Source organism: Triticum aestivum, chromosome 5A (assembly GCF_018294505.1).
Source record: "Triticum aestivum cultivar Chinese Spring chromosome 5A, IWGSC CS RefSeq v2.1, whole genome shotgun sequence".
NCBI lineage: Eukaryota > Viridiplantae > Streptophyta > Magnoliopsida > Poales > Poaceae > Triticum > Triticum aestivum.
The window spans coordinates 592,362,027-592,375,138 of record NC_057806.1 but is presented as its reverse complement, the minus strand read 5'-3'; the positions used below and the strand labels follow the sequence as shown (position 1 = coordinate 592,375,138).

Sequence of the window (13,112 nt, the reverse complement as noted above, 5' to 3'; positions counted from 1 at the left end):
AAATTGAGTAGGTGTGTGTGGGCTGGTCTCGCAAGGCAAAGTGCCGCTCTCATGCCACCCATGAGCCCACCAAACTTGCGCTGATAGAAAAGGGTTCAGACGAGTCCATGACACACCACCAACCTCCTCACTCTAACCAATCAGAAAAAAAAAAGAAAAATGCCACGCTGTTATGGAATAATTAATTAGTGTGTGATCAGATCTGAAGGTTCCGGACCCTTTTTTTCTCATTCTTATCTCTGAAGTTCAGTGTATGCATACAAAATAAATACAGAGGAAGTGGCTGTGTACTCGTATCCCATGAACCAAGGACATGAATAGCGTGGAAGAATAATTGGGGGCAAGCACATGGACTATTTTAATCGATGGTCAACTATGACAGCAGCAGAGTAATTTTGAGGACAAAATCACCTTAGGATGCTGAAGTTACAGTGCTGCCTTGCTGTGTCCAACCAATGGGAGCATGCAATGGAAGCCTTCAAAGCCCAGACACGGTCAAAATCAGGAGCCTGATGTTGATGCCGTTGCTTGCCCCAACGACACTCTACTCTCTCAAATCTCACCAATCACCATTAACCACTTGCAGTTTTTTACTGGTTAAGATGCAGTGGCTGAACCTTCCACAGGAAAGCTCCGGCATCCATGGTAGTACTCTCAGATTTGAGCTCTGAATATATATATATATATATATATATATATATATATATATATATATATATATATATATATATATATATCTTATTTCAAGAGAAAAAGGAGTGCAGCCACGAAAATACAGAATTCTCTATGGTCCTACTCTTAAGTCACTGTCATTTGATTTTTCTTTGACAACAAGTCACTGTCATCTGATTAGTGCAGCTAATAGACTAAGAAAGACTCCTCGTCTTTCTTCTCTCTTGAAGGCATCACTTAGGAAAGATACTGACAGGCAGGGCACTTGTTTACACAGTCCAAGGTCATGGGTTGTCACATGCTTGTAGCTAACAAAGTCAACAAATAGCAGAAGTTCCTTTTGTTATGTGACAAATTTCTCAAGTACTACTACAATGCATTATTTCTGCACATCACATGAAAGAAACAAAATAAAGAAAATATATTCAAATCATCAAAATACAAGTCATCTGCGCTCTTATACCAAAAAGAAAAATCATAACACTATGCCAGTTTCTTCAAGATCAAGAAAGTCGTAAGAAAAGCATAACAAAACAAACCATAATGATTAAAGAACCTCCACCAACAACATCAACAACAAAATATAGAGAACCTCTTAGCTCAGAGACATTTTAACAAACACCGGATCTGCATCTCAAACCACCCCCAGTCTCAACCATAATCTAAGCAGCAGATCCACCGACATCGGAGCCGCGAGCCCCCCCACCCGATTCGGTTGGAGGAGCAACTAACGGAAGGAAAAGCTGGTGGTGGTGATCCGCCTTTGAGTGCGGCTCAAGCGAGCAAAGCGAGCGGACGCAATAAACCCCCCTACCGACCACTGTACCGCGAAAGCACCGGAAAATTAGCGACCCGAGCATCCCGAGCACGCAAAGAGGACAGCGACGAGTGCGTTGGTTACCTTCAACCTCGGGCGGCTTTGCTTGATGCGACGGAGGGCGACGCTCGGTTTGCCCTCGTCTCTTCTCTATGATCTGGTTTGCTTGGAGGTTTTGTGTGTGTGTGTGTGTGTGTGTGTGTGTGTGTGTGATGACGAATATACCAAACGGTTACAGAGTACGCCTTTATTTTTCATTTAATTACGGAGTTTTTATATTCATTCAGGGAAGCGTGTGGTAATTAGTTGCCAAAAATGCAGTGTCAATTAGTGTCAGCCAGGAAAACGTATACGGAGATGGCTCGGCGAGGCCGTTGCGCTGTCGCAATCTGCTCTATGGAGGACCTGAACATGGACCTACGTATCTGTACGTGTCCAAACTCCGTACCGAACTGCGACTGCCGCATGGTGAGACTCCGTGCGAGTGCGATCCCACTCGCCTAAACTTTGACCCCCGGCTCCGGCGCGATTGGGGCAGAGAATGGCTGGCCGTCTCGTCAAGGTTTGGGAGACACACGCTCCTGTCGCGTGGTTTCAGCAAGTCAGTCGCGCTTGGACTGGCCTCCTGATGGTTCGGTTTGGCAGAGTTAGGAGGCTGATGAAAATAACAGCTTTGGTTAGGCCAGGATGCATGGTGGATGGACGGGAGCAGAGCAGAGGTGAATGGCATGCACCAACGGATTCGCTGCTCGTTCACTCATTTCTTCTCCCTCCCTTTTAGTTTATCTCGTGATGATGGTTATCCCCAGCGCACCCTGTTTCAAAAATGGCCATCAGCATGGCCTGCGTCCGCTTCGTGCACCCTACTAGTACTACGTGCGAGCATGTGGGCAGCCGTGCTCACCTAACTGTTGGGGCCGTGAGAAAATCATTGTTGGCGCCAAAAGCGTAGCTTCTTTTCTCTTTCTTTACCCCCTCGTGCTCCATCGGCAATTAGTTGCGCCGACGGAGATGTCGTCCTTCACATATTCTGCTGCTACTGCTGTTTGATCAACGTTCTCTGCCACGCTACCGCTCTTTTAGTTCAGGCATTTATTTATTTTCCCTCGTTTATTTCCCTTTCCCAGCCAAGCATCGTATCATTAACCAATCTTTTGTACTCACGCTACTTGTCCTGACACTGACAGTGAGGGCAATCAGTTGGCCGATCCACGTACGTATAGTATACGTGTGCGCTGCGGGACGGGTGGAAGGTGGAATGCAGTATCGGCACGAGTTTTTCGTTAGAGAGGTCAGCAGAGGCCGCCGTACCACGTAGAGACAGACGGACGGGCAGGCCACCGGGCGGAAGCTGGAGGCGACGGTGGCAGCGGTAACATGGGGCGGGGCGGGGCGGGCTGCGGGAATCTTCCCATGCCGAACGGGATTTGACTTTTTCCGACGTCGACGTGCGTGCCTGCTGGGTTACGAGCGACTCCACACGTCTTCCTTGCCGTTCTGTATGCAGTACGCGGTTGCGTTGCACCTTCCCTCGCTCGCGTGGGGTGCGCACCGACTGGCCGACACCACCGCCGACTGTGCGACCATGCTGCAATCGGGACAGCCGCGTCGCCCGGCAGCCCGGCACCATGTTTTTTCTTTTCCAATTGTTCAATCGGAAAGAGTAGACTCCAGTTGGCAAACTATGTTTTCCAATGAGAACAATTCCATTTTAACTTGCTTTCTCGAATGAAAAACAGTTTCGTTTTATAAATCAGATAGCCCTTTTTTTTCTCTTCTTATCAGCCAAAATAAACATGTCGAAATATTAGAGCATCTCTAGCCAAAGCCTCAAAAGGACTTGGGGGCATCTCCAAAGCGAACTCTCAAACCACCTGCAACCGTTAAGACTGCACGGTTTCGACGTGCTGAGCCATGCATCCAACGTCGGTCTATATCGATCCGCCGAGCGATCCGGACGTACATTTTCCAGCAAACACGAGACAAGGGGGGGGGGGGTGCTTTGCAGGAGTTTGGACAGCGCCCACGCAGGGCTCCGACACCCCCGGCCCACCCAAAACCGCTCTCAGACCCCGCGCATCCTCACATTTTCTCTCCTTTCATCTTTCTCTTTTGACTTCGCCGCCACTCCACGACCCCCGCCGCCACGCCCCACCCCTGCCGGAACTCGGTGAGTGTGTCACCTCCAACAATACACCCGGGCTCCACGCCACTTTTCCTCCGCCGCCGCTCCACACCTCTCCTTTGATTACTGTGTAGGTACCATTGACTCCTATCATGCTCACCATGCCGGGCAACTGCTCGGTGAATTGCCCGAGCTAAATACTTTTGTCCCTTCTTATTTGAAGCAATGGATTCGGATATGGAATACATATGCGAGCACTATGTTGAGTTGTCCGACGGCTCCTCCGGCGAGGAGGACTACACAGATGAGACGGTGATGGTGCATCTGGTCCTTTGATGACTACTTCATCTTGAACATTGTTGAGGAAATCGTTAACTGGTAGCTGCTCGGTTGGCTAACGAGTAGGGGATTAATAGGCTAATCGGCAAGTTAATCGGCCATTTAATCAATTAATCAGACGATTTATCGGTTTATCCGCTACTCGGTGACCCTACGAGTAGGGATTAATCGGCAAGTTAACTGGTTAATCGAACGAATTCTTGAACAGGGATCTTGAATAAAGATGTTGTGGGAAGGATTGGGTTCTCTGGTTACCAGAAGTGCACGGCCACACTACGGGTGCTTGCATGTGGCACGACCACTGATTCGTGGGATGAGTACCTACGGATGTCCGAGAGCACATGCGAAGATGCCATGGCGATGTTTACAACTGCCATGATCATGGTGTTTCGACCTTAGTACCCGTGAGAACCAATTGTGGCAGGCAACGAGAGGCTCTTGGCAATCTCGGGAGCAAGAGGGTGGCCAGGTTTGTTCGGATCACACTATATGCATTGGAAATAGAAGAACTGTCCAAAAGCTTTACAATGGCAATATCAGGGTCATGTTAAGAAGCCCACCATCATTCTTGAAGTAGTTGTAGCACGGGACCTTTGAATTTGGCATGCTTTCTTTGGCATACCCGAGTCTCACAGTGACATCAATGTGTTGTAGCGATCACCATTGTTTGCTAGGTTGACTGAAGGAAAAGCTCATCCTTGCCACTATACTATCAATGGGCATGAATACAACATGGGCTACTATCTGGTTGACGGTATTGATTACTTCCTTTGGTGACCGGGAAATGGACCAGAAAGGATTCTCGCCTATTTCCCCCGAGGTGACCTTGAGTTATCGAACCCACGGGAGGAAGGCCCCCTTGAAGCTATGGTCTCAAGCAAGCTTTTGTTAAAAAACAATTCCAGCTTTTGACTGGATCAAAATCGAGCAAACTGAAGGAGCACACTTATAATATGCGCGGACTTGCAACTACAATGCACTTTTAACTAAAACAAAACACAAATATAACAACACATTAGGGGATATTTAAGGAGGCGAAAGGGGGATTCAAACATCAAGATAGGGGTGGTAATCCATCTCTTGGGTGAAGTCCTCCCTGAACCGACACTCTTAAAACCACTTAAAATTGTCTTTAACATATTATTGACAAAATGCTGGCCTATCCCAATACTAAGGACACGTGACACATATCTATGAGGAAACTATAAACTATAAAGTGTAATCTTGCATTTTTTTGTCCATATATTTGACATCATCACGATGATTTTAAAGTCCCGAGATCTACATTGGAAGCCTCATCATCTTTCGTTATGCGCTTGCCCAGCTGCCTTCATCTCCATGCTTGATGATGCCCCTAATGCTTGCCCCTCTTGTCCTACCAAGTCCTCACCTCGTTAATACAAAAACATCGGATCTAGGCAGGGCCAAATTCTCATGAACATTACAAGAAAATTTTATAAATGGAAGTACATGATAATTGAGTTGACCTGTTCCGCTATGCAAGTTGTTGTGACAGAATCTTATATTTGTAGAATTTAAACATCCGTAACTACGGGGGCTAACGGTAGTCCTCATCATAGGAATTGGTTGGAGCTTACAGTTATGATATTTGGATCAATAACGTTTGTAAGCACACCACAACATGATTAATGTGACAACTACTTTTTTCTTTCTCAATTTCACAACGATAGACACCAAAACATACTATCATGATCAGGGCTAAGGTAGTCAGAATCATGATTCTACGACTTTACAATCCAAACTAACCACTCTGATTCTACAATTTTGGTTAGTAGAATCTTCATTTCTATGACACTGATACTTAAGAGTCTACAATTTGTGATCCTATGATTGGAGGTTCAATCCGATGTTGACTACCTTGGTTGGGCCAATTCATATTCTACACCCGTTCCAACTAATTGTCGTGCAAACACGCACTCCCTCGTGTTTTTGAGCCGTTTGCTTGTGTTTAGTTTTATCCTTTACTTTCATTCATCTTCCCTTTATTGTTTTCTCCTCTCATCTTTTAGACTAATTTCTTACATTTTGTTTTCTGTACCTTGTTTTATGGACTAATGCTTGGAAATTCCCTTTTTCAAATTATATGGACACACATTCAAACATGCACAATTTTTTCTTAAAATATATGGACACTTTTCTAAAACAGATGAACATATCTTTTGCTACGCGAATATATTTTGTATGCGGCAATATTTTAAAACAATGCATGAACATTTTTTGTATATATATAATTACATATTGAGTTACACGAAATTATTATTTTTGCAATATTTTTTTGTATTAACATACTTAACAATTTTTTGAACTATACATATTTCCAAATATGAAAATATTGTGAAGTTATTGGGTCATGCTAGTGGCCGATCCACACAGGAAGCGTAAGGCATTTACAAGTAATTTTCTACATAAGGTGTTGATTGGGAGTATGAACATTCTTTATCTCACTTCTAGCGAGACGAATGCTTGCCTCGCATCAAGGGAAGCCTCTGGTGGGCCGGCCCAATTTTGTCTGATTTGTTCTTTTTTCAACTTTTATAACCTTTTTACTTTCATTTATAGTATTTCAAGATATTCTGTGTCAAAGATTAACAATTTATTTAATTTTTAAAAACGTCCTCTCCATTAAAATAATGTTCATCACGTGTCAGAACTTGTTCTTGCAAATTTGAAAATTGTTCATTCAATTGAAGAAAAATGTTCACACATTTAAGAATATGTTAATGAGATTTTTTAAATGTTCATGAAATTTTAAAATTTGTTCAGGTAATTTGTAAAAAAAGTTTGTACCAGAAATACCTACGGGTAGGCTCATGAATATGTATGATGCAGCCAAAGACCCATGCCCGTGAAAATTACAGCCCAAGAGATCACCAAACTAGGGAGTCCTTCACCAGCGGGCAAAGTAAAAAATTGTTCATGATATTGTTCACGCGATCAAAAATATGTCCATGGCATTTTAAACAATGTTTAAACAATCTAAAATTTGTCCACGTAATTTTGAAAATTGTTTCATACTATTCAAAAGAATAGTCATAATAAAATTGTTCATAACACTTGAAAATGTCATCACATTTAAAGAAAATGATCATATTTTACAAAAAAAGTTGAATATATGTGTTGAAAATGTTTGCCATGTTTTTGGAAGGAGAGAGCTTCGAGGGTCTCCGAGGTATCTAGCCTTGCAAAAAGGAGAGCAGACATGCCCAAGTATTCACCATTGATATCTCGTGTGACCACTACAACATCACGTGTGCTACTATTCTTCGCAACTCCAACATCTCCGTTAATCTTAAGAAACCACATAGGTCGCTATCCATCGAGGATGTGTCATCGTCGCCCGCTGTGGGTAGTTAGGAGCCTTATAAGCCACAGTCATCTCCCAATCAACAAGGAAGCGATCAGCGAAGCTCTTCACTGACAATGGACTATGGATAATGTCCTCATGCATCACCTTCCTTCGATGGTGCCATATTGCTCAAAAGAAGGACTAGAACTCTAATGAGTTCATCATGTTACAAATGGTCAAATAGAGCAAATAGCCAATCCCGAGTGTGCGGTTCCTGCGTGGAGTACGGTAACACCATAACTTTATCATCGAAGAGCTCCCATACACACTTTGACATAGTGCACTCTAAGAACAAATACCTTTAATAGTGAGAATGTCCGCATATTTTTTCCCTTATTCTCCGGTGCATGTTCCTGTGCGCTAGCACACCAATAGTTGGGAGTGAGTGTGTAGCTAGACACCACAAGAACACATGAACTTCTGAAGGGACCAATATCTTCTAGTGCAAGCACGAGTTTTTCTCCACTTGTTTCATGCCAAAGCTCGTCACCCAGCCTTGTAGACAAGCCTGCCTTTTCTCCTGTGTGATGTGGTAGGCTAATTGTACTGAGAAAATATCACGTTTGTCAAAGTACCACGCCCAGAAGTCATGTTGCCTTCATATGGGGAGTGGGATTTTCTAAATAACCTCAATGTCCATCGGGATAAAGTGCTCTTCCAACTTTTGTTTTTCTTATGACACGGTCTTACTATCAATGAAAGAATTTTCTTTAGCGGGCGGTGCATCCAAAAGCTATGGAAGCGGCAATGGGAAAGGTGCATGGGACGAACAATGGATACCAATGGATGGATCTCTTACACCTATCGCTTGTCATTTTGAAGCTTCCTAAAACCGGTGCAAAAGAAAAGCCTACATGGGCGGGCCCATCTAATAGCCCGACCCTCCCAATGTGGGTGCTTGTTAGGAAACACCAGTCGCAAATGCTTAGATTGCTTACAGAAACCGCTAACCATAACGCTCGCCCGTTGTATGCTTCTCGTGGGCCGACCCGTTACTGGTTTCCGCAAACACCCATGGAAACGGGTGGGGGCCATGGTTGGAACCTACCATAGTTTTTTTTCTGTTCATTCCTTGTTATCTACTAGTTTTCTGGTTTTCTCTTGGTTTTTCATTCATTTTTCGTTAGTTTTTTCATTTTATTTTAAAATTAATGAAAATTTTATAAACTTGTAATGATTTTCAAATCCATGAATATTTTATAAATTCGTGAAATCTTGGAAATTCAAGATTTTTTCTGAAATTCATGAACACTTTTCAAATTCACGAACATTGCTTTGATTTGTTGAACATTTTTTTATATTTGTGAACCTTTTCAAATTTGTGAGCATTTCTTGGATGCGTGAACATTTTTTAAATTCATGAACACTTTATAATTTTTTTAACATTTTTTCAAGCTCATGAACATTTTTTGATTTGTGTATTTTTTCAACTTGAAATTATACAGACAAAAATAAAAACGTAATAAAAACCCAAAAAATAAAATAGGCATGAGCTTTTGTCCCTAGCTCTGACTGTGCTCGCTGGGCTAGGACCATGTAGCGCAGGCGGCATCAGCGACACGACTGACACTGCGAGCGATACTTAGCAGCTCCCAACACTAGTAATGAACAGTAGTGACCGGCGCCTTAAGTGCCAAATAGGGAAAATCCTGTTTTTTTGTTTGAAAAAAACTCTAAAATGTTTCAAAAGCATGCCTTTGGGCCCAATTTTCTTCTAGGGCTGGGCTGATATAGCTCACACATGAACTGACACGAGTACCCCTAAAAACAATGAACTGGCATGAGCCTGAGACAGACAAGAAATGGATTTTAGCCTTTCAATCCAACTCCACTGGAGCGAACCAATCTATGGTTGGATGGTTAGAGGGACTGTGGTATCCCCAGCCCACCAGGGTTCAAGTCCTGGTGCTCGCATTTATTCCTGGATTTATTTCAGGATTTCCGGCGGTGCGCATTCAGTGGGAGGAAACTTTCCCGTCGATGACGAGGTGCCTACGATGACTTCATAAATTTCGGGATAATATGCCAACTCAGTCTTTCGAAGCAATGCTACACATACATAGAGTTATGTTCAGTTTTACGTAATTAGCTACTTGGCAATCTGTAATTGGAAGTAGGGGAAAGGAGGGGCCCACCCCCACTTAAATTCAAGAGGGGGGGGGGGAATGCGTGAAGGAAAGTTATGTAAAACTCCATGTAACTGTTCATAGGTGTGTATTATTGATAGTTGAATGATTACCTAGACAACCAACTATTGCGGTCTCTATGTTTGATCTGCCCCCGTTGTAGAAAAAAGAACCTGCAGAATGCGATAGTTGCCACCGGACCGTTGACTAGTCAAAAACCAATAAAAAATCAGTTCAGAGTTGTTTCTTGTTTGGTTTCGATAGTTCAGAGTTGTAAGATAGATGATTCCATCGTTTAGGGTTGTTTATTAGATTTGGGTGATAGTTCGAGGTTGTAATATGGACTTCTCTTTTTACAATAACAGTGTTACTCCATGAAATTTATGTTTACATTACATCTGATGAACCAAACATGCCTACGTAAGATGATTAGTCCCTTTTTGACCGGTTGTCGTTCCTCTTCCAATTTTACTTTTGTTTGAACTGCATATGTTCAATTATTATCAAATGCAATATATGATGAGTTGTTTGATCTCCTAATCACTGGAATTTGTTTGATCTCAAGGAGCTTTCTTGCAGTGGGCAGCCAGGTGATTTGGCTGGTGGCCTTCTTCGGAGGCCTCGTGGTATGCAGGGTCGGGATCACGCACCTGCCGCGGCGGTCAACCTACGTTCTGCCGGTCTTGTGCGTCGCTGGCATGGACGACTACAACACGATGTACCTTTCCTGCTTCGTGGCCCTGATCTCCTGCGATTGACTTCGGACAAACCTAATATGCAGAGTAAAAAGGACCGGAGGAAGTAGTTGTTTAAGATTGAGTGCATGTATCTTATACTCCCTCCATTCCTTTATATAAGGTGTATTTGTTTTTTTACAAAATTCCACAATGTAAGATGCATTTCTTTCAATTCCTCAAAATTCCGTTTCTAGCCCTTTAAAAAAAGAAAAATATCTGCATGGATTTCTCCTTGTAAATATAAAGAAAAAAAAGGAAAGTGACTCTTTCCTAATTGTGTGTATCTCTTACTTTCCTAGCCTAAATGATTTACTTGCCACTAATCAATGATTTAGCCAAGGTTAATTTTGTTCTATCCTGTGTAGAATTATGTGCCTTGGTCAGTGTGCTAATAAATTATACACCTTATATAAAGGAATGAAGGGAGTAATTATTATTTGTATTATAATTATATATACATGATGTATTAAGACTTTATTTGTGAATTAAAAATTGAATTTTGATGTCAAAATATGCATTTTAAACATGATTTAAAATGTCAAAAAATTCAAAAGGAAAATCCACACATACATGTTCGGAAGTGTGTGTGTGCGCAGCATAAGTTTTGTGAAAAAAATGTCTTCTCGTTTTGTCTCTGCAAAAAAGACAAATTTCAGTGCGTCTAAATAGTGTTTTACGACACAATCTTTTGTCTTTTTTTGCACAGAAAAAGTTATTTTTTCATGAAACGTTCTTTTTTTTTGCGAGAAGACGTATCCATGTAACCTTTTTTGGATTTTTTGGCATTTAGATATATGTTTTTCTGAAGTAGATTCATATGTATCTGGGTTCGTAGATGCACTTCTCGAGTGTCAACCGAATGCTTTTATTTATTTTTTGCGGTGGCCGGCCGGCCGACGTCGTGCGTGCCGCCTGCCGCGGTCAAAATGCCTCTCGCGCGCTCGCACTGGCAGCGAGATCCTTTGTCAAAGTAGGCCGTGCCATCATTGTTGTCTCAGCAAGCTGACAAGCTTGAGCAAATTCCCATGCGAGGACCCACCCTCCCGAATGCTGCCACACGCGACCTCCTTCCACGTCGCCGCCCTCGCCTTGACCTCCCCGTCTCCGAGCAGCCGCGCGACCTTCCTCTGGACCTCCTCCTTCGAGACGACCCCTCGCTCGTCTCGCCGGAGCTTGGCGCCGGTGCCCCACACGTTGCACACATAGCTCTGGTTGCAGAACTGGTCGGCGAAGTAGGGCCAGCACAGGAACGACACGCCGTGCAGCACGCCCTCCACGGTCGAGTTCCACCCGCAGTGCGACACGAAGCAGGCCACGGCCGGGTGCGAGAGCACGCGCTGCTGCGGCGCCCAGCCCACGACCAGCCCCTGCCCCTCCACGCGGCGCTTGAACGCGTTGAGGTCGAACCGATCCTGCCCGGGTCCGGTCGTGAACTTTGGGCGGACCACCCACAGGAACGGCCGGCCGGAGAGCGCGAGCCCGTCGGAGAGCTCTTGGAACTGCGTCGCGTCCAGGAAGCCGGAGCTCCTGAAGGCCACGTAGACGACGGAGCCGGCGGGCTGCGCGTCGAGCCAGGTGAGGCTGGCGAGGTCTTCGGGCAAGAAGTGCCCGGCCGGCCTCGACGTGGGTGCCACCAGCGGGCCGAGAGGCAGCGCGTTGGGGAGCAGAGCCAGAGCGTCGGGCTCCAACTCCATGGAAGTGTTGCAGATGACCACCTCGGCCAGTGGCATCGACATGTTGGTCTTGAGAACGTTCTGGATGTTGTTTCTGCGCCTCTCAGGGGCGCTGGTGCTGGCCAGGCTGACCCAGGGGATCTCCGACGCGTCGATGGGCGGCACCATTTGGATCTTCCCCTGCCCCTTCACATTTCCTAAATATGCTCCATATTCTCAGTCGATCTTAACCATACCAAGAATGAAAATGTTTGATTTGTTCTTACCACTTTCATCAAGAACGCCATCCTCTATCAGTTTGGGGAGGTTCATCCTCAGAGCAAACACGGCCGCGGAGTAGGTCGAGAACGAGGCAACACGGGCACCCGCCTTGGTGGCCACCTCGAGTGCCCAGCTCATGGATACATCTGCAATCACCCCCTAATCTTCCTGGATCGGATCATCTCCTCGAGGCGGCCGGACATGGCGGCCGGCAGGTCCTTGACAAACTTGCCGATGTCCGCGTGGTCGTCTCCGGGGCCCAGGCCGTCCGGAACGGTGAGCATGTGGATCCCATCAGGAATTGCTCCCTTCTCTGCCATTGCTTCCATGACGAGGTCGTGGTTGAACTCGGTGTTCACGAAGTCTACCGCGAGGCCGTGCCCGGCGAGCTTGCGAGACAGCTCCATGAGCGGGATGACATGGCCCTGCGCGGGGAAGGGTAGCACCATGACACGAGGTTGCGTAGCAGAAGCAGCCATGGAGGTTGTCTATCTAGAATAGTGTGTGAGCTCAAAACATTTGCACTAAGTTCAAAGCTTGACACTCCGTGTGAAAAGAGATAACCCATCACGTGAGCGTATTTGAAGGGGTGCACACAATTATTTGATGATCGTCAGTGCTTGCGTCAGCAGATTCCCAGTCTGATGACCATATATTTATCTTTAATTAAGCAGAGGTTATCTTGGGTTTTGTTTCACGGCAAAACTTGTAATCTATTCATCATCGATCATAGCTATAGAACAAACACCAAAAATAATAAAAATTACATCTAGATTTGTAGATGACCTAGAGATGACTACAAGCACTGAAGTGAGTCAAAAGCATGCTGTCATATTACTCCTCCCTCACCGAAGCTAGACAATTTTTTTTGTATTAGACACTATTTGAAGGGGTGTTCACAGGCCCATCACGTGAGCGTATTTGAAGGGGTGCACCAAATTATTTGATGTTCGTCAGTGCTTGCGTCAGCAGATTCCCAGTCTGTTGACCATATG

General features: G+C 44.7%; 1 pseudogene; it reads right to left on the bottom strand.

Moving 5' to 3' along the window:
• Nucleotides 1-11,030: 11,030 nt before the first annotated feature.
• On the bottom strand, nt 11,031-12,653 carry LOC123107853 (UDP-glycosyltransferase 83A1-like; annotated as a pseudogene).
• Nucleotides 12,654-13,112: the final 459 nt, after the last annotated feature.